At 39.3% G+C, this 24,495-nt stretch overlaps 1 protein-coding gene across 4 annotated transcripts in view; it reads left to right on the top strand.

The window, feature by feature from the left end:
- Positions 1-2,459: 2,459 nt before the first annotated feature.
- tab2 (TGF-beta activated kinase 1 (MAP3K7) binding protein 2) overlaps positions 2,460-24,495 on the top strand; it is a 45,982-nt gene continuing 23,946 nt past the window's right edge. For 3 of the 4 annotated variants that reach the window (XM_085132306.1, XM_085132303.1, XM_085132307.1), the window contains exon 1: positions 2,462-2,987. The gene's annotated coding sequence lies outside the window, so the exon portion shown is untranslated. Of the gene's footprint in view, positions 2,988-24,495 lie in introns of all 4 variants that reach the window. The other variant, XM_085132308.1, reaches the window with a different exon arrangement.

The raw sequence follows: 24,495 nt of genomic DNA on the forward strand, positions 1-24,495 counted from the left end.
CTGTAAAGCATATAAGTATTTAGCATTCTTAGAACTCAGATATGGTTGTTGGCCTTTCTTTGGGAGCTGTGGTCTGGCGTTTAAGGGGTGTCTTTAACAGGTGCTGGGTAATTCTCAAGTGCCTGGGGCCCTGGGGTCCTATCCTCAGCTTGTACTAGGATGGCCGGGGCCGGCCTCTGGCTGGGTTGGCTACCCGTTGCCTATTGTCCTTTGGGCCTCTTGCCCTTTGGCCGTGGGGCCTGTCTGGAGCCTCCCTCTTCCTTCTGTTGAGGCAGACACGTGGTTATCATTGGGAAATGTGGTTTCGGATCCTCACTACGCTTAATGACCTGTGGCCGGCCTGGGTCTCCTGGGCCTTTCTCTGTGTGTCTCTGGGGTTTGTTTCAGCTTTTCACGCACATTATCAAGTTTTTTTTTCTTTGACTGTGTTTTGTTATAGATGGAGCAGTTGCAAATGGATCCTAGACCCTTTTTTGCTCTCTTTTTCTTGCCTGTCAGCTCTGACATTGTTAGGCAATGCTTATTAAATAAATAAAATAAAATAAAAATCCATCTATCTGGTCTCTTCAGCTTATCCTTACCAGGGTTGTGGGGTGGGCTGGAGCCTACCCCAGCTGCCATAGGACGAGAGGCAGGGTATTGCCTCTCTGTCACAGGGTTGACACATAATATTATGTGATGCCCTGAATACATTACACAGAATCACCAGTTAAGCCTTTGTCTTTGGACTTTGGGAGGAAGCTGGAGTACCTGGAGAGAACCCACACAGACAAGGGGAGTACATGCAAACTCCAAAACAGAAAGGTCCCAGCCAGATGGTGATATGAACCCATAACCCATATAATAATAATAATAATAATAATAATAATAATAATAATGATAATAATAATAATGATGATGATGATAATAATAATAAATCTTCTTAATAAAGAAAATAAATAAAAAGAAGCTGACTAGCCTCCTGGTGTGGTTTGCACAACAGATCATTCAGATCATATTTCTTTTTGCTAAAGCTGCCTGGTGTAAAAGAGAAAAAAACCCCAAAACATTCAGACTCGGCACAGTTACAGCTTCATCCAAACGGTGAAATAATGACATTGTTTGACTTGTTATTCCTTGATTGCTTATATTCTTCATATAATAAACAGTTACAATAAAACACAATAAAAACAAAAAAACAAAAACATGCATTCTTTATTTCCAAGTAACATTAACTCATGTAAGCAAGGAAAGCTAATAGAATTTACATAGTAGCTCTGCTATTGCGTACTGGACAGACCTTTTGAAAAACAAACTTCTGCAGCCATCTTTGTGAATAATGTTTGCTATCATTTTATCATCCTATCTGGGCTATTGCTTGGGAAATACAGGCATTTATGAATAAAATGCATTAATGAACCACCACAAATGTTCTAACGCTGTTTTAACAGTGGGTGCTCGCTGTTGCTGTTTATAGTCCAAATTGGGATGTTCCAGATCTTTAACTCCAGATGTGGATGAGTGTTACAAAGCAGCAGAAGTGTTCGTTTCTGGCACCAGTACTTTTTTTTGTTTTGCTAAATCGAGTGAGGTGTCACTGAGCGATAAGGGGAAGATGTTCTCACCCTGCCCTACTTTGTGGTTTTTCTTGTTAAACTCAGGCTGGTCTGTGATCCTGTAAACCAAACAAACAAATGGAATACATCTATGAAACTTTATGTTGGGCTTGTAATGACCTAGTTTAGTTTTAACTCTTTTCCCCATAAAGATAATATAAAAACGATGACTTTCGACATCTCAGGATATGTCATTGAAGACGTGGTTTGACGACCATTAGGATAGTTTCAAGGTTTTTCAAGGGTAGCTGTAGCAGAGACCACCTCACTAACTTCTGATCTTATTTTGTTGTATTAGCAGGCTGAAATATGACAGCAACTGCTCAGTTCAGACAAAAATGCTAGTGATTTCAAGCAGTAAAGAATTTAAAACATATCGATATTTTGAAGCCTACTTATTTTTATTGATTTAATCGAAAAAGTGAGAAGTATAGTTGTATGCATACTTTTTTAAGTAATAATTTGTGCTCGATGTTTCTAAACACAGAATACGTGTGCAGTGTTATTTCTGTAACTGCTAGATGTAGAGGCCGTAGTGCAAACAAACAAAAAGTCAGAACATAATGTAAATATTGTGTACAAGTACTCTTATATTTCAGAAAAGAATCTCGCTTAGTCATAGTTATTAATGTATTTATAAAATTAGCTTAACTCGGGTACTACAAAGTGCAGTTCATTGATTACAATTAGTTTAAAAACTCAAAAATAATCTATTATAACTTGATTTTCTTTTTTCTATATTGTTTTTAGTAAAGCCATCTTATCACATTTATTTATTCATCTCATCTGTGCTCTCTCTGTGAACGAAGATGAGATCAGCGTCAGTCATAATGCCGCTGTCTCACTTCATATGGGTTGGACCAAAATGCAATTTATTCCCGTAATTTTAAAGGGAATTAGAGCAACACATCTCCCGTCACTTGCACCTTCTTCTGCTCAGCCTATTTTGCAATCACAACTTTCTCTTCCCTCGGCACAACTTGGGAAACTGGGGGAAAAAAAGAAAAACAACTTTTCTTCTCGCGATAGTAACTAGTTTAAGCAGCCGCCATATTCTTTGACAGTATTTTGATTCGTATCTGCTGGAAGTGAGGAAAAAGAGAAAAGTGAAGGGCTGTCGAGGGGAGGGGGGGGCACAAGAAGAGGAGCTGTCAAAAAGGTATTCCCGAGTCTCTGTCAAACGGCGGAGGACTAAGGCTCGGTATCCCTCCCCCTAACGCTATTTCGAGGACACAGAAGGCCCGGGGCCTCGGTGCAAGTTGGCTCTTCGTCTCCCTGGCAGTAGCTGGATCCCTCTTAGCTTCTCTTCTCCCAGCTCCGCGGCCCTCCGGAGGTCCAGCGGCGGTCTTGGGTGTTGAAGGCGGCCCGGGGAGCGGCGGCGGAGACTGGAGGGTAAGTTACATTTAATTAACACGGCTTTCGCCATTTAGCAACAGCCGGAAGAACACAGTTTTAATAGCGTTAATGAAACAGTGAAAAGGAAAGGGCATTTCGGCTTATTATGCCGCAAGTGCTTCTATATACGGTCCATTGTATTTGAAAGAAAATGGAGAGGAAAAAAAGCTTTTCAGATGTGGAAAAAGTTTTTGTCTACAGTAAGCAGCTAACTTAGTTAGCTAACTTCAAGTGTTTAGAGCCTGTTCAAATCTCTGAGTTGGGTAACTACTTCTTTACATTTTGAAACCAACTCATTAGCTTAACCGCTAAGACCTGTTTAATATTCATAGCTCCGTGTAGATACTAAGGGTCTCTTTATTTTAGAGTTACACTGCCTGGCGCTACATGTTTTATAGTGTGTGTTAGCTCATGCTATTTTTTCCATTGAGCTCTCCGATGAAACGTCGCACGATTAGTCGTGGATGGAAACGTTAAATCATAAAATTGAAGCTTCTCTTCTTCTCCTCCCCAGAATATTTGATCCCTTACGAGCTTAAAAATGAAGCCCGTACACCTCAATTAACTGTTTATACCGTCGCTACCATAATGGAAGCACGAAAACTTTCTTACTAACTTTCACACAAGTTGAAGTTGTGATACATACACGCGTGGAAGCCCTACTGTATGTATCATGAACAAGTAGAGCATCCGAGGCTCAAATAGTGTGGTCTTTGGTTGTTTGATAACTAAGGCAATAAGACAGTGACTTCGCCTATTTGATTACTTGTTTCTCGCCTTTTAACCGTATGGGTCCGACAGATTTGTGGCACTTGTGATAGGGAGTGGGTCCTAACCTTTACCAGCGAGAATGACAGCTCTGGGTATAGTTGAGATGAGAAGTGTTTGTCCTGAGATCATTTAAACTGTCGGGATGTTGACTTTTCTGGCTTGTGTTGTATTATTTATACTCGTGAAAACACTAAAGGTGCCAGCATGGACTGGGAGATACATTGTACATATTGTGAAAGTTTCATGTGAGAATAAAATCTGTGGCCTCGCAGCAACTGCTCCTTTTCTTTGTCAGCTTTTAATCTTAGTAAAAGTATTCCGAATAGAAGTATTCTGTGACAGGTATTAGATTAAAGATGCTGGATAAGTTTGCTACCTTGTACAAAAAGAGGTGTAACAATCAGTTTGTCATGGCCCAGCGAAAACCCCTCGGGTGTGTTCAGGCAGGCAGGCTGTGTTTCTCCATGTAGCCTCACTCAGCCTGGTGTTCCTATTAAGACAGACACCAGTTGATGCACAGTGTTGTTTGTGGCTGGAAAGTCTGCTGGCTCTAGCAGCCACTTTGGAAGGTGATCAATCTGTGTCCAATTAGTCGTTTTTGTCCTAAAATTGGCAGCTTTAAAATCCTGAATTGACTTGTGACGTGACTTCTGATTTTTTTTTCTCTTCTCCCTCTCCTTTCTTCTTCTGTTCTTAAAGAACCAGCCCAGTCACAGCACAGCCTACCTGACTGTGGCTTTTTATGTGACTCCCACTATACTACTCCTTTACTGGCTCCTTCCTTGAGTGCTTTCAAACTGCAGAACTCAGAATCCCTTCTTTTTTGGCCTCCAATCAAAGCCTTGCTATTGTCTCTAACCTGTAAGACTGTATATTATTCATTATCAGCTTTTGCCTGTCTTGACATGCAGTCAGCATTGCCCTTCCTGACCAATAAGCTGCCACGGCCAACTGTTTATAGGTGCAGACCCTTAACTGAAACCATGTGTGCCTTTAGCTAGGCAAATATGTTGCTAGGAGACCTTGCTGATTTGCCACTCTTTGGAGACTCGGCAATGAATGCACGAGCCTGAGCGATAAGTGCTAAATGAGGATTTGGGGGAGGATTATGGAATTGTATAGAACGGCATGCTGCTGATCACTTTATTTGGTTAGCATTAAGGCAAATGCTAACAGGGAGTTGGAGTACTTTATCCTTATGCTAGTTGAGAGAAGTGAAAAGAAACAGGCTCCCTTGTTCTAATTGCTTCTGTACATAATAAACAAGCAAGAACTAACACTTGAGAGCTTCTACAACCAGCCTGAGAGTTTGTGGTATGTTGTCGCGAGGCCTGTGCCAATGCTGAAATCTTTGTTCCTGGAAAAACCTGTTTGCTGATTTATCATTTGCAGTTTGTACAACAAGTTATCGCTGCAGAGCAAACCAAAGGGTAGGGGTGGTATAGTTGTGTAGCTTGTGCCCCTGCCCCCCCACCCTACAACTGGCTTCACAAGGGGAAGGATAATTGCTGCATATTAGTGTTCTTGGACTGCGTACAACTTGCTTGTTGTTCAGATGAAGAGTGCAGAGTCAGTTTAACCCAGGAAATGATATTGGTTTACCTTTCTCTGAGTGTCAGGGGCGATTATATCTAAGACGCTACAAATGCTTGAGCACCCTGCTCAGTGACTTGTAGGTTATTTTGGAGGGTGTGTTTTCTTCAGAGGTGTTGGTGAAAAAAAACAAACAAACTGTAAGCCCAAATGGGAATTAGGTGAAAAGGAAGGACCCATCACATTATGCCCAAATGCTGCAGACTCAGGAAGAGGGCTCAATGTTTTTTAACCCTCCCCCTCTCCAGTGTGTGGTTGTCAGGAAGAACCCCCTCCCCCTGTCCAGTTCTCCTGACTTCTCTGCTTTATCATGTGAGGCCTCCATTACACATGCTGCTCATGGTTGTCTCCAGTTCAAGGGTTAAATTGCACACATTGAGGCTGACACTGCACACTCCTCTATACGTCTAACTGCCAAAGGCTAAGAGTTTCTTCATTTTGCAGTGTGAATTTTGCAGCAGCTTTACAAATGGTCCGTGGAAACGTGGAGCTGTGTATGATTAAGCTTTATTGGCACTGTCATTTCATTCAGGCAAAAAGAACTCCTCACTGACCTAACAAATACAGAGCTACAATAAATGCATACATATCAGAGCTTAGATTGTTTCTATCCACTAAATATATTTTAATGCCAGATACTGTGTCCCATAATCTCCGGAGTTGTTTCCAATAATGTGTATGAATGACATTTGGTTTAGTTTCTACCTGTTTGACTTGCTTATGTTGATGCTGCACAAGTACATTAGATTATTGAAGAGTGAGCTGTAAACCTAAAATATTAGCCGAAAACAAGGCCGATAGTGCCATAAAACTGTAGAATTCAGTGGAAATTTCCCAATTTTCTGCTGCAAGCATCCTTTCTGATTAACAGACACTTAATTATGCATTCGTAGACCTAAATGCTCAAAGTAATTAAAGCGATTAGGTTAGGTTAAAGCTCTTACTGCATTTTTTTAAGCGTTTCTGTCGCATTTCTCACTATGTGATTGGAGAAAAGTCATTTTATTTGCTGAACCTGAGCCATTTTGTAGATTAAGTTAGCCTTACTTCTAAGTCTAAATTAAAAGTAGTTCTTTTATGTAAGCATACTCTACACTTGGGTAATAATATTTTAAAATCTGTATTCAGCGTGATGGAAGTTTCTTTAGTCAAGTCAGTTATGGACATTAGCTTAAATATGGCACTGAATTGTTATTAGTTACATTATGTTTATGGTAGAGATGCACAGATATATTGGCTGAATATCTGTATGTTCTGAAAGTCAAAACCAACAAAATAGAATATCAGCATTGTAATTGGCTATCTAAACTAAAACAATTAATAAAAGATAATCTAGTAGAGAAGAGAACTGATGAAAAACAATTACAGAAAGGCAGACAAAGATGGTGCCTCTCCTTCACATTCACAAAACATCTTTGCCACTGACTAACAAGACAAATCTCATCATTGTCATATAGATTACTACTGTAATGCAGAAAATCACGTTTGTAGTGGTTTTCCTGTGTGGACTTAACATATCTGAAAAATGAATATGCTCAGAAACACAAATACTAATATGTTGAAATAATTAATAACAAAACTCACAGCTGAATTGAAAGGCTTGTGAAGTGTGTCACAGGGTTAACTGTCAATATCTACAGGGATTAAATTATTAGAGAAACATGAAAGTGGTTTGTTGGCAAACAGCTGGTTAAAATTAGTAATGATTTCTCAGAGATGCTAATTTCTGATGGCTGAGCCTGCACCTGTTCAACTGGCCTGTTTTATTAAACTGGATTTGAAACCCCTTCTTCATCATCAAAGCTTTCCTTGCTTATATACTAAAAGAGATAATAATAACCTCTTCATGCTGCACTCAATCTACATCACACATGTTGGCCAGTATTAGAAAACGTACCTGTCAGTAATCTGTTATGATAAATCCCAGAAGCGTCTATTTGCTAATGGTAGCCGTGTTTCCACACAAAACACAGCTTTTAACTGATCTCTGAGCAGTGAAAGCAGTGACAATGGCAGCGTGTCTAGCATGCAAATCTCCCATCAGTCTCCCACCGAAAATGTTTTTGCATTTGATTAGACAAGCACTGCTTGCCTTGCTTGTCCTAATGGAACGCCACTGAAATCAGGTATTGTCTGATATGTCAAACAGATGTGGATGCGGATTTATAAACGACAACTGTGATGTTGCTGTTGTGCTGGAACTGAAACTGGAATATCACTAAAGAAGTCTTTGAGTCTTGCAGTGTACATTTCCGCTTGATCTGAGAAGTTTCCATTTTAGTTGCTGGGTACATTTTTGTTCTTCCCGTATTGTTAGTGCTAATGTTTGTTGTAATTTATTTCCATGTCTTAGATGTCTGGAAACAGTGAAATTACGGCATCTCTTAATGATGCATTCAGTGACTAAGTGTTGTTGACTGAAATTAATAGGATGGGAATTTCAGGTGAAAGTAATCTTTATTGGTGGTGATATATATATATATATATATATATATATATATATATATATATATATATATATATATATATATATAAAAACAACTGTTTAGCTCCACATTTAGTGGGGTACCTAAAGTAGGTGAGCGCAAGCATACCCCCAAACAGAAAACAACACCCCCTGGACAGAAACTAAAGCTGTATACTGGTGTGTGCACACCTTGCAAAACATGAAAGTTGTTTGTTTATAACAGCCTTGATTAGATAATTTGTGTTTTTGTGTGACCTTGGTATTTTAATTGGCTATTTCAGATCCAAAATAAAATGTCCAAAAAAAGTGAAGTCACACAAAGTAGAACAGGAGTTTCTGCCTTCATCAGGGCACGCCTAGCTTTCACATTAAGCCTTCAAACTTTAAATTATTTATTGTTTGACTGGTGTTGAAGGATTTGTCCCTTTATTGCAGAAATTTGCAATTCATTTGCTTCATTATGTAGCTCATGAATTCCAAAGTGTGCATTGAAAAAAGAAGAATATAGTGAAGATTTACATATTATGTGTAAGATGGATAGATGTTTTGATCTCCAGCCAACCAATAACATACTTTGTTAATTACATTTGCATGGTTGTGAAGCTACTGCTGTTCATTTTGTTAGTAATAACTCCCCAGTGATGAAAGAAATAAAAACAAGTCAACAAATGCAGAAACTTTCCCATGTCAATGGTGTGAAGAATTATTGACTAAAATTGCTATTGTCTGCGTTCATTAGCTCTTTGAGACGAGAGCACATCAACTCCAGTATTAGCAGAGTTTACAGGCCAGGGAATTGTTCAGCTAAATAAATTAACTCAAAATAGACATCCCGTGTAATAGCAGTTGTAAATCAGAGTTGAGTACGATGGAATAATTAAAGAGGAGCTTTCATGCTAATGAAGTGCTTTTCAAGTCTCCTCTGCAGAAAGTCTGCTATGAAATAGGATAGTAGCACAACCATCAATTAAAGGAATATTGTGGAGCTCCCCGGCCGGCTCCCTTTGGATGGAGCATTTAAACTAATTGGAACCAGAGCTGCTGGTGTGTTAAACAGGCATGTTTGGAAAGACAGCAGTGCAGCTCTTGAGACACTTTCGCATTGTTAGTGGGATCAGTGTTGTGCTTGAAGCGTTAATTTCCAGCCTCGCTTCTCTTTTGTGATTTATTGGTCAATAGAAGCAGCAGACCAGTAAGGATTAGGTCTGTCTTTCTTCTGAATGACAACAAAATGCCTTGTTACAACAGCATGACAATAGAATGCACTCACTTGAGCATACAGAAAACTTGTTTACTTCCTGTTGTTGGAGTTGTGGTTTTTTTACTTTCACATAGAACCAGATGCAAGAACCAACAAATTCTAGGATTCAGTTTGACAATATTTACTCATTATTCAGTATTTGATGTCCTTTTGGTCTATAAAAGTTGTTTGGTCCTTCTGCTTTCTTTTCATGTATATTCTTTACAAAGTTAGTGTTAAATCCTTCATAGTTTATAACTAGAGGCTTATACTGCTAGCAGTATCACATTCTTCCACATCAGCTAATGGCTGTTTTGAATTTTCAACCACAGACATCTCTCAGATTTCAAATTGGCTGCCTGTGCCTTTTCCTAGACCCCCTTTTCAGTGCAATCTGGTGCTGTTCAACTTTCACAAACAAGCTAAATATTAAGTATGAATTACAGATATCCTTGTCATTTGTTTTTCTGCAGTCACTTTCATCACAAATCTCAGGTGTTATATGTTACTGTACTTTCACAGGACTGCTGCATGTGCTGCTCTTTTTTTACGTAACCTCTGTGTGACAGCATACAGGAAGATGGTTCAGTGGTTATCTTTGGCCTCTGTGCTCCTCACAGTCATGCACAGTGTTGCCAACTTAGCGACTTTGTCTCTATATTTAGCGAGTTTTCAGACCCCCTAGCGACTTTTTTTCTACAAAAAGTCGCTAAAAAAAAGACGTGAAAGCGCATATCGCTTTTACTCTCAAGAAGCAGCGGGTGCTGTAACGCAGTCAGTTCTTCTTTTATTCTTTTACTCTTATGCTGTTTTGTGGATCACAAGGTTTAAAACTACTTATAAACACACACACACAAAGTAACTCCACCAGAGTGCCTATTTTGGGTCACTTTTGCCGGTCCAAGCCCGGGTAAAGGAGCCGGGTTGGAATTGTGACATTAAAAAAACAATAATTGCTAAAATAAATTTAATTTGTAGTTCTAAATAAATTCTAAATGCATTTAGGACGTTTTTTACTCACTTTATGTGTCTTTCACGATGTTATTTCTCTCTCCAACAACATAGATTACAATTACATTAGCATGACCAATTATGCAAATTAGGTGATGACGTCATTTAGCGACTTCTAGCGACTTTTAGGACAACCAATAGCGATTTTCCTTACTGAGGAGTTTGCAACACTGGTCATGCAGACTGTAGCCTCCGCTGCAGGATATGTGTGCTTGACACAAACACTTCCTCTCCCTTTTACATTTCTTTCTGAAACTCCTCACTTTGCATTTTCACATACATTCAGGTTTTGTCAGAGGAGCATAGGATTCAGTTTGAGTTAAATGTAATTTTATTTACATAAATCACAAGCACAGTCGCCTTGAGGTGGTTTGTAAGGTAAAGACCGTTTAGTAATAGTGAGAAAACCCCAACAATCAGACCACTGCCTATGAGCAAGCATTTCAAGGAATGCATTAAAAATGTGCATTTATGTAGATGCAATTATCAGTTTTGTGAATGGCCCAGGACTCAAATGTGGGACTCTGCAATAACCTTTTGGCATATGGGTCATCTGCTCAACCAATGGACTATATTAGTGCCCTTGTTTTTTAAAAATTTTTTTTTTATTTATTAGACAGTAGTATTTGATACATTGCTACTGGCAGATGTTTGACCTGCACTCAAAGGCTATACAGCACAATAAAGGACCAAGGGAACCCCACAAAGGGTAATATGGGGAGTTTACAAGTTATGTGGACATTACTCTTGCTTCCTTTTAATCTGTATAATAAATAAATAACTAAATACTACACGCATGTCCTGACCTTACCTGACATCCTGAAGCGAAATGTTTTCTTTTTTTCCTTCTTCCTTTCTTTGGTGGCTGGCTACAATATATGTGGAACTAGGGCTGGGCGATATATCGAGTTTTTTAAAAATATCGATATATTTTTATACGAGATATAAGATGTGACAATATCTTTTATATCGATATAGTCTATGTTACGTTATAATTATAGTTGTGGAGCCACAAGTTTGCCTCTCTTTCGTACACTTTTGTCTTTACGCAACGTTACTCGGCCTTAGTGATGGGTCGTTCGCGAACGAAATGGCTCTTAGAGCCGACTCTTTGACGTGAACGATGCGAGCTGGCTCCTTATCGCGAGCCGTCACGTGGGTTTTTTTTTTTCTTTCTTTCTCTCAGCCTCTCTCTCGCACTTTTTTTCTGCTTCACTCAGCACACGAGCCTTGTGCTTTGCTCTGGGCAGAGGGGGGAGGGGTGGTAGTTACACTCAGTAGCACAGGAACAGAGCCAGAGGGAGAGAAAGAAAGCCAGGGACAACAACGTCACATTAGAAAGGTATAGTAATCATCCACAACTATTTTCAGTTGCAGATGATAAAGGATTCAGAAAGTTTATTCATGCGGGCCCATATGACAGATGCATGTTCTTTTTGTTTTCATATTTTAATTTGTATTTAATTGTGTTGTGGTTTGCAGTGTTTTGTGTTGTTTCACTTTAAATTTGTAAAAGGAAAAAGCTGAAAATTTAAATAGTTAAAAGTTGAAATGTGAATAGTTGATTTTTGTATTATATGATTTATTTATTACATTTTATGTGGAGTGAATAAATAAAAGTATATTTACGGTGGCCCCTAGAGACAAAGCACATACAAACTTCAAATCACGTACGAACTCTGAAGCACATACAAACCCTGAAGCACGTACAAACTCCAAAACACGTAAAAACTCCAAAACACGTAAAAACACGTACAAACTCCGAAGCACATAAAAACTCAAAACACGTACAAAAGTCAACAGAAGTGCTCCAGGATGCTGGGCGCAGTGTTGAGCTTTTGTTACGTAGTGGCTACACAAGCCAGCAAGTACCAACGACCGGATTTGGCGTGTGGTAGTAAGAGGTAAATGAACATTGTTTTTAAATTATTTGAATATATATGAGTGCCTGTGTATAAATACACAAACAATACACACATGCTTTCAATTGTGTAATTTAAGTGATCTAGTAGCTCTGCTTTGGAAGTTCAGTTCATGCTAGAAATGTGTTTTGGAGTTTGTACGTGTTTTGTCTCTAGGGGCCACCGCATATATTTATATATAAACATATATAAATAAAACCACTTTTTTTACGTTAGTAATTCCTTTTGTGCATAATTTAATATTATTGTTAATAATAAATTAATTAAAGCAACAAAACAACCTGAAGAGCCGGTTCGGAGCCGAAAGAGCCGGCTCTTTTTAGTGAGCCGAACCGAAAGAGCCGGATCTCTAAAAAGAGCCGGAAATCCCATCACTACTCGGCCTCGCCTCTCCTTCACTGAACACAACTCCCCCTCCTCCCCCATCGCTTCACCTGCAGGAAGCGGCAAGATGGACACGGCAAATCTCCGTTAACGAGTTACTGCGCATCGCCCCGTGCATGGGGCTGGACGGCGTCAACGTGCTAACGAGCTAACTGCGCTAACGAGCTAACCACGCTAACGCCATACACGGCCTGAAATCCTTTCATTTTCTCAAAAATCGACAGCGCGCCTTATGTATGAATTCTGGTTGTGCTTGATGACCGCAAACCGATTTTATGTGGAACACGGCGCTCAGCGATCTGTCAAAAGTTTGCTAAGCTACGGAGCAGCACCGCTTGATGGATTGTCTGAGCATTACGGCTACTGAGGAGCCTCGCGGAGTGATACGTACTGTGCTTCAACATAATATTACCGTACTGTGTGTGTATAAGGACCATAAATGGCACCTGTAAGACACACGGTTATGAAGAGGATTTCAAACTCCAGGCTGTCAGTCACGAACTTGGGAACAGAGCAGCTGTGAAATCTGTCTTTGTTATTATGCTCAGCGTCTTTTAGTTTACATTTTGACTGCACAATTGTGAGCTCTTTGTTATGCACAAAAACAACATAGTTTTCTTTTATTTATGGAGCATTATTATTTAATAAATGCTCATAATTTATTTTTGAGTAGTTTTTTTCATGTACATCTGTTGTATGCTAGTAAAAGTGCCCATGTGACATCTGGGACACAGCTGTGACTAAGAACTCTTTTTGTTCTTACCTTATGGCTTTATAAAAAAATATCGAGATATATATCTTATATCGCCATTCAGCTAAAAAATATCGAGATATGAATTTTGGGTCATATCGCCCAGCCCTATGTGGAACCTCTTTTTTTTTTTTTTTTTTTTTTAAAGCCCAAGGCTAAATTATGAAGGGCTTTTGGCTATTGAGCTAGTGGAACAAATTCAGTTTCTTTGGGAAAAGTCTGACTCTGTGATTCTAAAGTTTGCTGACAGTATTTTGCTGCTAATTGTTCTTTTCTTCAAATAACATTCCTATTCTTTTATATAACAGAGAAAGAGATTTGTAATGAAACCAGAATTTAAAAAATTGCACAAATTTTGAACAAAGTTCAAATGTTTCTTTGAACATGGTCATAGATGATTGCTTAAGTTTTGTGTTCATGAATAAGCTGTCAAATTTCCAGTGATGACCTTCACAAGTCAAGAAACACTGCATATTGTAAACTCCCTTTTTAAAGCTGTATTCAAGTCAAGCATTACATTTCCTGAGGTTGCTTCAGTTTCCACAGATGAGCAGTTTCTGCACACGTAAGTAAAATTAGCAATGGCGGAAAAATAGGTTTACATAAATTCACTATAAAGGGAATGGCACTGATTTGATTTAGAGGTGCAACTTTTACTAGACTTTCATGTTTCTTTTAATTTATTTTAATTCTGTCTCCACTGAATCGGTGTACTCTGAATAAGAAGATTGTAAACTGACCTCCCAGCTTGTATTCTGCATGGATGATATTGGAGGTTGGGACTGTCATATCACTATGGACAGGATCAGGCCCTGCGTTCCCTCTTACTCCCGCCAACTTTGACTTGCAGAGGCAATGCAGAAAGCTGTTTGGAAGTGCCATGCAGGGATTGCCCTGTCCTTCATCATTTCTCCCACAATCTGCTGATGGTCTTTCATCTCTCTCAGGTTTTTTGTGCTCACTAACTATGGGAAAGGGCTTTGATCTGGTTGTCCTATCAGTAATAGCAGGGGCCCCGGGCTCTTATACTCCCCCACTGTCTCACTCTGAAAACATATTGTCAGGGCGTGGTGGACAACCGAGTCCACCCAGCTGAAAGTCTTTGTTTGTTGTGGTTCAGTGTAGCTTTGCCAAGGGCAACTGCCTGTGTGGGTCTCTCTGAAATTCTTCAGCTAGTAGTGGTCTATTAAATTAGACTCTGGCTTTGCGGATGCTTTGCATCTTTCTGAACTTAAGATAGAGCTACCTGAGATGGTTGGGGGTAGAAAGTCTTAGTTCCCATAACACGTACAGAACCCATCCCCCGGTGATTACACAACACCACTGCAAACAGATAAGCTTGTTCCCTGGGACCTTTGCTCTTTCTCCTAGTGGCACAGGGTCTCCCTTTGTTTTAAAGTTTTTTCCTGTGCTTGTTTACTGATCACAGGAAATTTTCTTTCAATGTATAGCACACAAGTAGAGACTGTGTTGGGATATCTCTAGATCATGGAGTCCAGCCACCTCATCATTCTCATACCTACCCCCATAACCTTTTCTTCACTCTCTCATCTCTTGCCCTTTTGTCTCCCAAACCTATTGGCCTGCCTCAGCGCCTGGTTAGAGATGTCACAACAAAGCCGCTGTGCTGTGGTATTCCTTAGAGGAATGCACTGCCTTGGGTTCTGGTGTGCGTATGTGTGTGGTTTGGCTGATGTCCGTGCAGTGGACCAGGCCAGGCTGATGCTGGCACCCCCCTAGGCACACCTGTTGGTGCCAGTCTTTGCAGAACCGATGCTGTGTTGTCCCTCCTGTCCTCTGCAGGCCAGGAAAACTGGATGTGTGTGAAAAGAGAGGCATGTATCCAAGAAACCATGAAGTACTGCACACTGATGATTGCATTTCACAGTATCCTTAAGTTGGTGGTAGATATAACTCTTATCACAATTTGTGCACATTTGCTGCAGTAAGCAATATATCTGGAGAATTTATAGGCTTATTGATTATAAGAGATATCTGGCTTCAAGATCTCACTTTTCATGCCATATACTTTGTTAATTTGTTTTTGTTCCAAATCAATCTTGTTATTTGCATTTTCTGCTCAACAGAGGAAAATGCAAAGCATGTTTTAAAAAAACCGTCACAGATGATGAGCTTAAGGGATACCTTTTCAATAAGCCTTCAGTGTTGATCAAATTGCTTCTATTTTAAGAGCCTTTTGCTGTTTTAAAAACATATTTTTATGGTGAAGGGGCTGTTGAGAAATTCTGACCTTTCAGCCTTGAGTTCCTTAAAGCAAAAGTGCAATACTTCAGCTAATACTCTACTTCTTCAAATAGCTAACAGGGTGTTTACCTTTACATTGTTATGATGATAGACAGCTCAGGGCTCGCAAAATCGCTAGCCCGACGTCCCGGGGCTAGCGGTTTTTCCAGTCGGGCTACCAAAATCTATCTCTGCCCTGCCCGTCGGGCTGTCATAGGAAGGAAAAATATATGTCAATGCTTTTGCATTCTTTCGGAAATGTAGCTGGGTAATTATGTCATTGGCATCGGTGAGCCACTGTCAATATGTGACATATTGAAATCGTGTTTGAATTTGCGCTTGTTTTTTTGCTTTCACTTTGCAATCGCGCGAACTGTGTATAGAGAGCGACAGTACTGATTGGTGAGTGATGATAATTTGCGCACCAATTCCTCTGACATCATCTTATCAATCGTTAGCTTACTATGCAAACATGACAAGTGAAATCTCCTGCAGCTTAAACATGTGAGAGGTTGATCGCGCAGAGAATCGCTGAGCGTTATGTGAGTGCGTGTAAAAGCAGCAAGATATATATTTTAGTTCTGCTGAGCCAAATAAGACAGGTCAGCGTGAAGAAGTGACAGCCAAAGAAAAGCTTACCACAAAACGGAAAAGTTATGACAAATCAGACTATAAGGCAAAAAGAAAGTGCAGCTTTATGGTTTCATGGACAAAAGAATTTCTGTGGCTGCAATATGACGAGCTAAATAACCAGGGCTGCACATAAGTGGTCCGCAGGTGCGCATTCGCTGTCAAAATAAAAAGAGCGCACAAGATAAGAAGTTGCAACGCATGTTTGCGTACATAGGATTTTTCTGGAGAAAGACAGACATTTGTTTAGAACTCTTAAAGATGTTGAAGAAGCTCCTTTAAGCAATTACTGTGATGTTCCTCCACCTCCAAAGAAATGTCAGGAGTCCGAACCGCAAAAGAAGCTCGTATTCTCGGAAAAGTGGTTGCAGGAGGTGAGCTGGCTTCAAACAAATGATGAACGCACAGAGATGTGGTGCGGAATGTGCCGTGAAAATCCCACTCTAGCGGACAAAAACAGCCTTTTATATGGACGCAAATGCGCGTTGCAACTTCTTATCTGGTGCGCGTCTTTTGTTTTGACAGCGAATGCACACATGCGGACCACTTATGTGCACCCGTGTAAATAACATAATGTTCTGCCGGGTGTGTTGTTGGTTTTCCCTCGATTTCTGAGTCGACAAGCGCCTTTGTTACTGGGACCAGTGATTTTAAGAAAGGCCCCCATTAGAACCCATGAGAAATGCAAGAAATGCATTATTGCTCAGTCTGCAATATCTTTCCCAGAACAAACACCAATTGCAAATAACATACTAAAAATAAACCTGAAAAATCTGTTTAGAACAGCTACTATGTTGCAAAGAGTGAACTACCACTGCCACAATTTAGCAGTCTTTGCAAACTTCAAAAAGCAAATGGCCTCGATCTTGGTTCCACTTGCCTCTTACCCGTGACTTCAGTGGAAATTTCAAATTCAGGATCTGACACAGACCGATTCATGTTCTACACAGTTCTTACAAGTTCATAGAAATTTCTGTTCAATTAGAACCAAGTATTTGAGTTGATGATTGTAATTTTTATACAACGTTGTAATTTGTGTTTCAACAATTTTTTGATTAATGTTTTGTTTCCGTTACAATATTATACTTTAATGTATAATATTGTAACGGAAACAAAACAGGAAACAAAACATCAATCAAAAAATTGCTCTTTTTTTATTTGGGCTACTTAAATTTATTTTGGGCTACCAAAAACTGAAGAGTCCCTGCCTGAAGGGCTACCAGGGATTTTGATATTTTGCGACCCCTGCAGCTTTGTTATGATCTGCTCCCAGTAGTGTTCTTGGAGTTTAACATTACTATAGGAATCATTTTATAAGTAATGACTTTCTCACAAAAATGAAGAGAAATGGCTCAACAAAACAAAACACACTTATCTGTGCTAACACAGTGATTGTCATCACCCCCAGCTACCCATTTGTGAAGCCGTGACTTTGACTTTGACTGCATTTTATTTACATTAAGCTGTAAACATAAATGAAGGGATGTAAAACAGGTTTACCCATCCTCTATTTTTTTTCTGATCTGCCATTATGAGGACCTAGCTTTTAAACACAGGATGAGTGTTTGCCCTCTTTCCAGGAGTCCTCTGGCTGTGTTCAGTGCAGAGACAGGTCTGGGCCATGTTTAACCTAGCTTCAATTAGGAGGTTAAAAAAAGCACTTTAGACTTTCCAAATATTCCAAATTGCGTGTTATATCTTGTTAGATAGCAAGCTGCCAGGGATGCAACCTAGAAGCACCTGTGTGTTTTACTTACTAGTGTTTATCATATAACATGAGAAGCACTTATGAAATACTTCCATAACTCCACCCACCAGGTTTAGTTAAGAAAGTACATGACCAATGTCAGCTGCTTCTCAGACCACAGTGTCTCGTGTATTAGTTAGGTGATGGAGGCCTGTGAGCAGTTTCCTCTCAGTTCTAGTTACTGGTGCAGTGGTGGGGGCTAGTTTAAGCTACATTAAACTTGCAGATGGTCTATTCAAGAATCGTAGAATTACAAAACATTACAACTGCCCAAAGAGAACCGTGGCTGGGACCTACCATGTTTAAAAAAAAATAAAATAAAAATACTATACTTCAGCAATGATCAGGGCAGTGTTGCACTGGTGCGATCCCTCGTATGTAGCAACATTGAAGTAAATTGAATGCAAAACAAAAACCAATATGCATATACAGGCAGTTCTAGCAGATAAACATCTACAGGACTACATTTCCAAAATAAGAAATCCTTGGGTAAAGGCCACACTAGGGGTTTGGAAAATGGTGGTAAAAGAAAATAAGCTGGAGAAGGATATAAAAATATTAAAATGGTGTGCATATGATTCGGAATTTACACCAAATCAAATAGACCCTAGTTTTAAAAACTGGATGGATAAAGGAATTACATTGATATGTGGTATTGTAAAGGAAGATGAAATTACGAGTTTCCACACAAGCAAACGTTTAATTTAGAAAACCAAGACCACTATAGATACTTACAGTTAAGAAACTTCTATACTTGAAACATTAAAAACCAAATACCCACTACAGCAAGGCCATTTATCCAACTCTTTGTAAATGCTTATAAGTCAGAAATTAAGAAAGGTGTAATCTCACAAATATACAAAAGTCTTCCTGATCTCAGCAATTATTCAACAAAGTATATAAAAGAAAGATGGGAGAAAGAGGGAGGTCTGGCAATTACAGAAGAGGAATGTGCATAATAATTTATTTTAAGGTGCAATTATGTGGGTCTATCTAATAGTTCCTTAGCAACATCATCCATTTTGGGGGTTTTTTGTTTTGTTTTTTAACACATGTGTAGCTGTTATCCATGCATGTATTCCATAGAAACCCACCCCTACTTCTTACCCTTACATTAATGGCATGTGTAGAACAAATTTGGATTTCTACAACAGATTGGCCAGCTGCAAAGTACAAGATATTATTAGTTGTTTAAGGTTTGAGCTAAAAAAAATTTTTTTAATCCCTTAAAAATATAAAGTTAAAAAGTTAAACTAGTGATTTTATATTAATAATAATGGCTTAGAATACTTAGACACAAGTAGTGAGAAATCGTAGTGCAAATCCTTAATGTGGACCAGATAAACTGACCAGTTATGGCTGAAAGCTTAGTTTGTGGTTATAGTGATTTGTAGGGTTATAATGACAACAAATGGCTTGTATTACAAGTGCATTACAATGATGTGGGTGAAAAGGGCTTGCTCGCTGTAGGAGACAAGTATGACTTGAATATTTTTAGAAGGGTAGAATAAAACTCAATGGTATCTCTGCAGCAGAGGAGTCACATGACTTGGCTGCTATTTGTCTTTTGGTTGGCCTCAAGGTGGGGGAATGATACTCCTAACAGCTGCAGGAAGTATTTCCGGTGGAGGGTTTTTTCCTTAGCCAAGCAGACAGAGCTCTAGCAATACAGTCATGCAGGGATGCATTGATGTCTACTTCTTTTTGAACCAAATTTTAAAAGCTTGGATTTGTTCAACAAATCACAAAAATAACTGTTTGATTTGTGATTCCACTTTCTTCAAAGGAAATCTGAGAGGCACCTATTCTGGAAATTGTGTTTCCAGAATAGGTTGTTGCTTTGTTGCTTTAGCCTCACAACCTAAATCTACACTTAAACCCTGTTAAAAGTGTGGTTAAAAGGCTTCACAATGTTTTTCCCACCTGGTAACACCCTCAGAGGTGGGTTGAAAAGATAGATTGAGCTGACCAAAGACAGAAGTACTGCTAATATTCCTCTGTCTGTATACTTCAAAGAGCATGATGACATACAGTAAGTGCATTTTGTAAGGTGATAAAGGGTGAAGATTTGGCTGCTGCATACTTGCCATGTCATCACCAAACGTCTGAGTGCTAGCAGTCTCGTAGAAGTCTTATTGTGTACACTTGCCTTGCAGTGAGTGGTGAGAGATGCCACTGCCACCCAAGCTCTGACTGCAGTGAGCCAGAAGGTCAGAGATTTGAATCCCAGAGATGGATGGGAAATGCTTCCTCCTCCTCAGTGGATGTGCCTTTAAGCAGAGCACTCAGTTTCTTGAACAGTGAAGAGTAGATAGATGTAAATGTACTTGGATAAGTAAGATTACGATTGCACATTCAGAGCATACATACACACACAGACACAGATCACTTGTTACAGATTCCTCAATAATGTAAATAGATACAAAACTTCATCTCTCATTCGTCTCCAGTTTGTACTGGATGTCTTAACATCAAAAAGGTCAAAAAGTGAGCAGAAGTAACTTTAAAGATAAGTAGCATAAATAACCTGGACCATTTCAGCACCTAAAGATTTTTGTTTTGCAGGAAATATTGGGTGGGATCTCGGCAGGAGATGGCTTGCTCTGTTAGCGTGTCTGTATTGTTGCACTACTGAGGAAAAAGGCGTGTGTGTCGGGGGTAGGGGTGGGTTTTTATAATCGATTTATCGATTAAAATCGATTCTGGCTTGGATTACGTAAAATCGATTCATTAAAATCCTGAATCGATTTTTTTAATATAAATTTATTTTGCACGAAATGCCAGAATCTCAGGTGAAATCTCACAAAATTTCAACAACCACCAAACAGCTAAAACAGTAAATGAGAGCAGGAACACGGATTCTGCACAAAGACTTAAACACACAGCGCAGCCCGCGGATCAGAATCAGTTAGATGTCGAATTTCTCACAGTCGGGGCGGAAAGCCAACAGCTCGCTGATTCTGATCTGTTGGCGGGTCTGCGCTTTGTGTTCACCTCCTTTATGCGCTGATTCTGAAGCTGTTAGTTTGATGTCTCTCCAAACAATATTGACCGAACCAGCAGCAAAAGAAGATCCAAACTACGCTTCACAAAAACATCGTCATGTATTCACTCTGACTTTTACTGTTTTGCTTGACCACGATGCACAGCTCTCTCTCTCTCTCTCTCCCCCTCTCTCTCTGTACTGTTTTCTGCATTATTCGCTTGCTTGTTACGCACAAGTCTACCGTTGTTTACAGCGCTATCGGCCGACTTTTTTTTTCTTCTGTTTTATATACTTCCGAAAAGAAAACCTAATTTCTGCCGTTCAATGCTGAACAAATTTAAACTTTTTAAAATTATGCAAAATGCAAAATGCTTAGCCGTGTCTCTAATAAAACCGCTGTAACTTCAGAGGTAATGTTCATGTGTTGATTAATGATTTTCTTTTGTTTCTGATCTACTGCAGAATATTTTTATAAAATCCCAGGCCAGGAAAAATCACCTTCATGTGTTTCTGTGTTTTATCTTCAGCTACTTTGACACAAAGGCCTCTGCTGTGATGCTCACACCTTTGATAAAGTCTTGCGTGTGTCAGCTTCCTTTTTATAGATACAAAAATATGTAAATGTACTGATCTGAATTATAATATTTCTGACTGTCAAAATTTCCCATATTCAAATTAAAGTGAATCGAATCGAATCGAATTAAATCGAATCGTGGATCGAATCGATTCTGGACCTTGTGAATCGGAATTGAATCGATTCTAAAAATCAGTGACGATACCCAGCCCTAGTCGGGGGGGCTGTTGAAGGTGGGGCTCTGGAATGAGATTGACATAGAAGTTATGTCTGGTATTTATGTCTTTTATTGTGTGTGTTACTTTGTTATCTCAAGGAATGGTTAAGATACCACTCTATAAACCAGGTATTAGTCAGAGTCAGACTGTTCAGTCCAGACTGACGATCTTACTCATGATTGTCAAATGTCGTCTGTTGAAAATGTCTCACCAATCAAGACATTACACCTTTCTACTCTCAATCTGAAAAACCTTTGCTATCAAAATATTGTATTTATTTATGATGTCAGAATATGATATATATGTATATTTTTTTGGCTATAATACTAATGCTTCAGCTTTTGTCACACCCTGATTTGATTTGTAGGATGCAAAGGTAAGCACGGTCCAATAAATTCCCAAGTCAAAGCAGCCACTAATGAGGCTGAAGTTGCTGCCTTGGCCCTCAAGCTGCCAAATAATCAATCATTGAGAAACATGTAGTGGAGGAATCTGCTGCCATGCAGCTGGACAGTAAAACCAAGTGGTCTTTGAAACTTCTGGCAGAAAATTTATCAGAACCAACTGTTTCTGAACCCTTTTCTTTTTTTGGTCCCCCCCCCAACAGAGTTCATCTACTTCCAACCTCTCATCAGATTGGTTTTCACATCACTTGGATTTTCCTTAGTTTTTTACTGTCTTTCTGTAAGAGGACAGAAACTGTCAGTTGTGAAAGGAAGAAAGGTGCACATCTTAGTAAATGTTAACTAGCTTTAAATTTCTTGTACCTGATGAATTCATAGTCTGCTTGTGCAATGTTCTCTTCCACTTAACAACTAAGCTGGTGTTCAGTTGTTTTTAGAGCAGCCAGCAGGTTACTTCTGCCACATGTCCATGAGTCACTGTATGACTTGTTGTTGTGGACAGGCTCCATTCAGCACACAAAGTTCTTTTGTTTATCTGCTGTCTTGTATATTTTGTTATCCAGGAACAACTTTTTTTTTCCACCAAAAAGAAAATCTTATCTTCAAGTGTATTGACATACCGTATTTTTCGGACTATAAGGCTTGCAAAAATCTGTCAAAAAATGTTTTAATACTACTTTGGTAAGCCGCACCACTTGATGGATTGTCGGAGCATTACAGCTACCGTAGTCAGAAGCCTCACGGAGTAATCCGGGTCCAAACTCCACTAGTCCTCCCCACTGTGTGCTGAATCTTATACCATGTTCTGACTGAGAGATTTCTGAAAAAATGAAAGCTCTGCTATGTCTTCCAACATAAATGAAGACAGAAAACGAAACGACAGTGACTTTTGAAGCGTTACTGAAATTAGACTAGCTGGTATATAATAAATGTGCTAAGTGATCGCTAGCGACACAGCTATGTTAGCATAACATAAACACAGTGAAGCTGGAGGATGAACGCTAACTTTTTTTCCACTCGATAAAGAGAGAATTCAACATTAATGAATCTATGGTACGGAGGTGGAGGAAGCAAGAAGAATGAGTTGAGTAAAGTAAACTTAACTGTTTTGTTTTGCTTAACGTACCTTATGGTACAAAAAATATGGTACTAGAAAAGCAACATATGCAGTTTAATTGTCCACAAGTCTGCAGGGGACTGTCAGGGGCATTACAAAACCTTCAGCTGCTCCTTAATATATGGAGCCAAGTCAGGGTCAAAAGTTTTATCAATTTGAAAAAGTGATTAGAAACTGAAATTCTGAATTTTTATGTTTAAAAAAACCAATTGAACAAATTTTTTTTCCAAATTTAATTTCAGTATAGTATGCAGAAATGAATGAATGATTCTAGCTGGTGCATTTTGTCGGTGATGCAAGAGAGCACGGAGAATTTCTAAAGCGTTGAAATTTTCTCCAGCTGTTATTTTTTTTACCTTTTGAGAATCATTTCACTCATTTAAGTCTTTTGTACCTAACCATTTGCATGCAACTGTACAAGTAAACCACTAAAATAAACTTGATAAATATTTTGATTTGTAACTCTTTCCTGCCCATGCACATGCAGATGTATTATTTTTTTACTTGACCAGTAGATTTGGAGTTGTTGAGCCTCTGAAGAACGTTTCAAAGAAAACATTCTGGCCTGCATTTGGGAGGCAGAACATAGTGACCACTTGACAGCTGTAAATGAACAAATGCATGGAAGCAGGGTTAGTCCTCCTAGTGATTGACAACTACCTGCCAAAACCTCCTGCAGAGTTAACCTAAGTTACCAACAGTCAAGCAGTGCATGCTTAGTTTCCCTCACGTTCATGTTTGCGTCAGTCCTGTGATTAAAAAAAATTAATTTTAAAACCTATAAAAGTCATTTGGGGGGGGGGGGGATTCTTAATTTGAAATGTTGATGATTGCAAAATGTCTTCTTCAAACTGAAAATTTACTTCTTAACACTTTAAGTGTTGAAGTTTTGTTGATGGTAGTTTCTGTTTTGTTCTGTGGGTGTAGTAAAATGAAGAATAGTGGCACTAATTTTCCACCTCCTGCGTGTGTCAGAGTGGTCTTCTTAACCATAGCACATGTTAGGGCTGGGCGATATATTGAGTTTTTTAAAAAATATCGATATATTTTTATACGAGATATAAGATGTGACAATATCCTTTATATCGATATAGTCTATGTTACGTTATAATTATAGTTGTGGAGCCACAAGTTTGCCTCTCTTTCGTCTACTTTTGTCTTTACTCAACGTTACTCGGCCTCGCCTCTCTCCTTCACTGAACACAACTCCCCCTTCTCCCCCATCGCTTCACCTGCAGGCAGCGACGAGATGGACACGGCAAAATCCTCCGTTAACGAGTTACTGCGCATCGCCCCGTGTGTGGGGCTGGACGGCGTTAACGAGCTAACCACGCTAACGCCATGCAGCCCAGAGGGGCTGCACAGCCTAAAATCCTTTCATTCTCTCAAAAGTTGACAGCGCGCCTTTTGTATGAATTCTGGTTGTGCTTGATGACCGCAAACCGA

Source organism: Neolamprologus multifasciatus, chromosome 15 (genome assembly GCF_963576455.1).
Source record: "Neolamprologus multifasciatus chromosome 15, fNeoMul1.2, whole genome shotgun sequence".
Lineage (NCBI taxonomy): Eukaryota > Metazoa > Chordata > Actinopteri > Cichliformes > Cichlidae > Neolamprologus > Neolamprologus multifasciatus.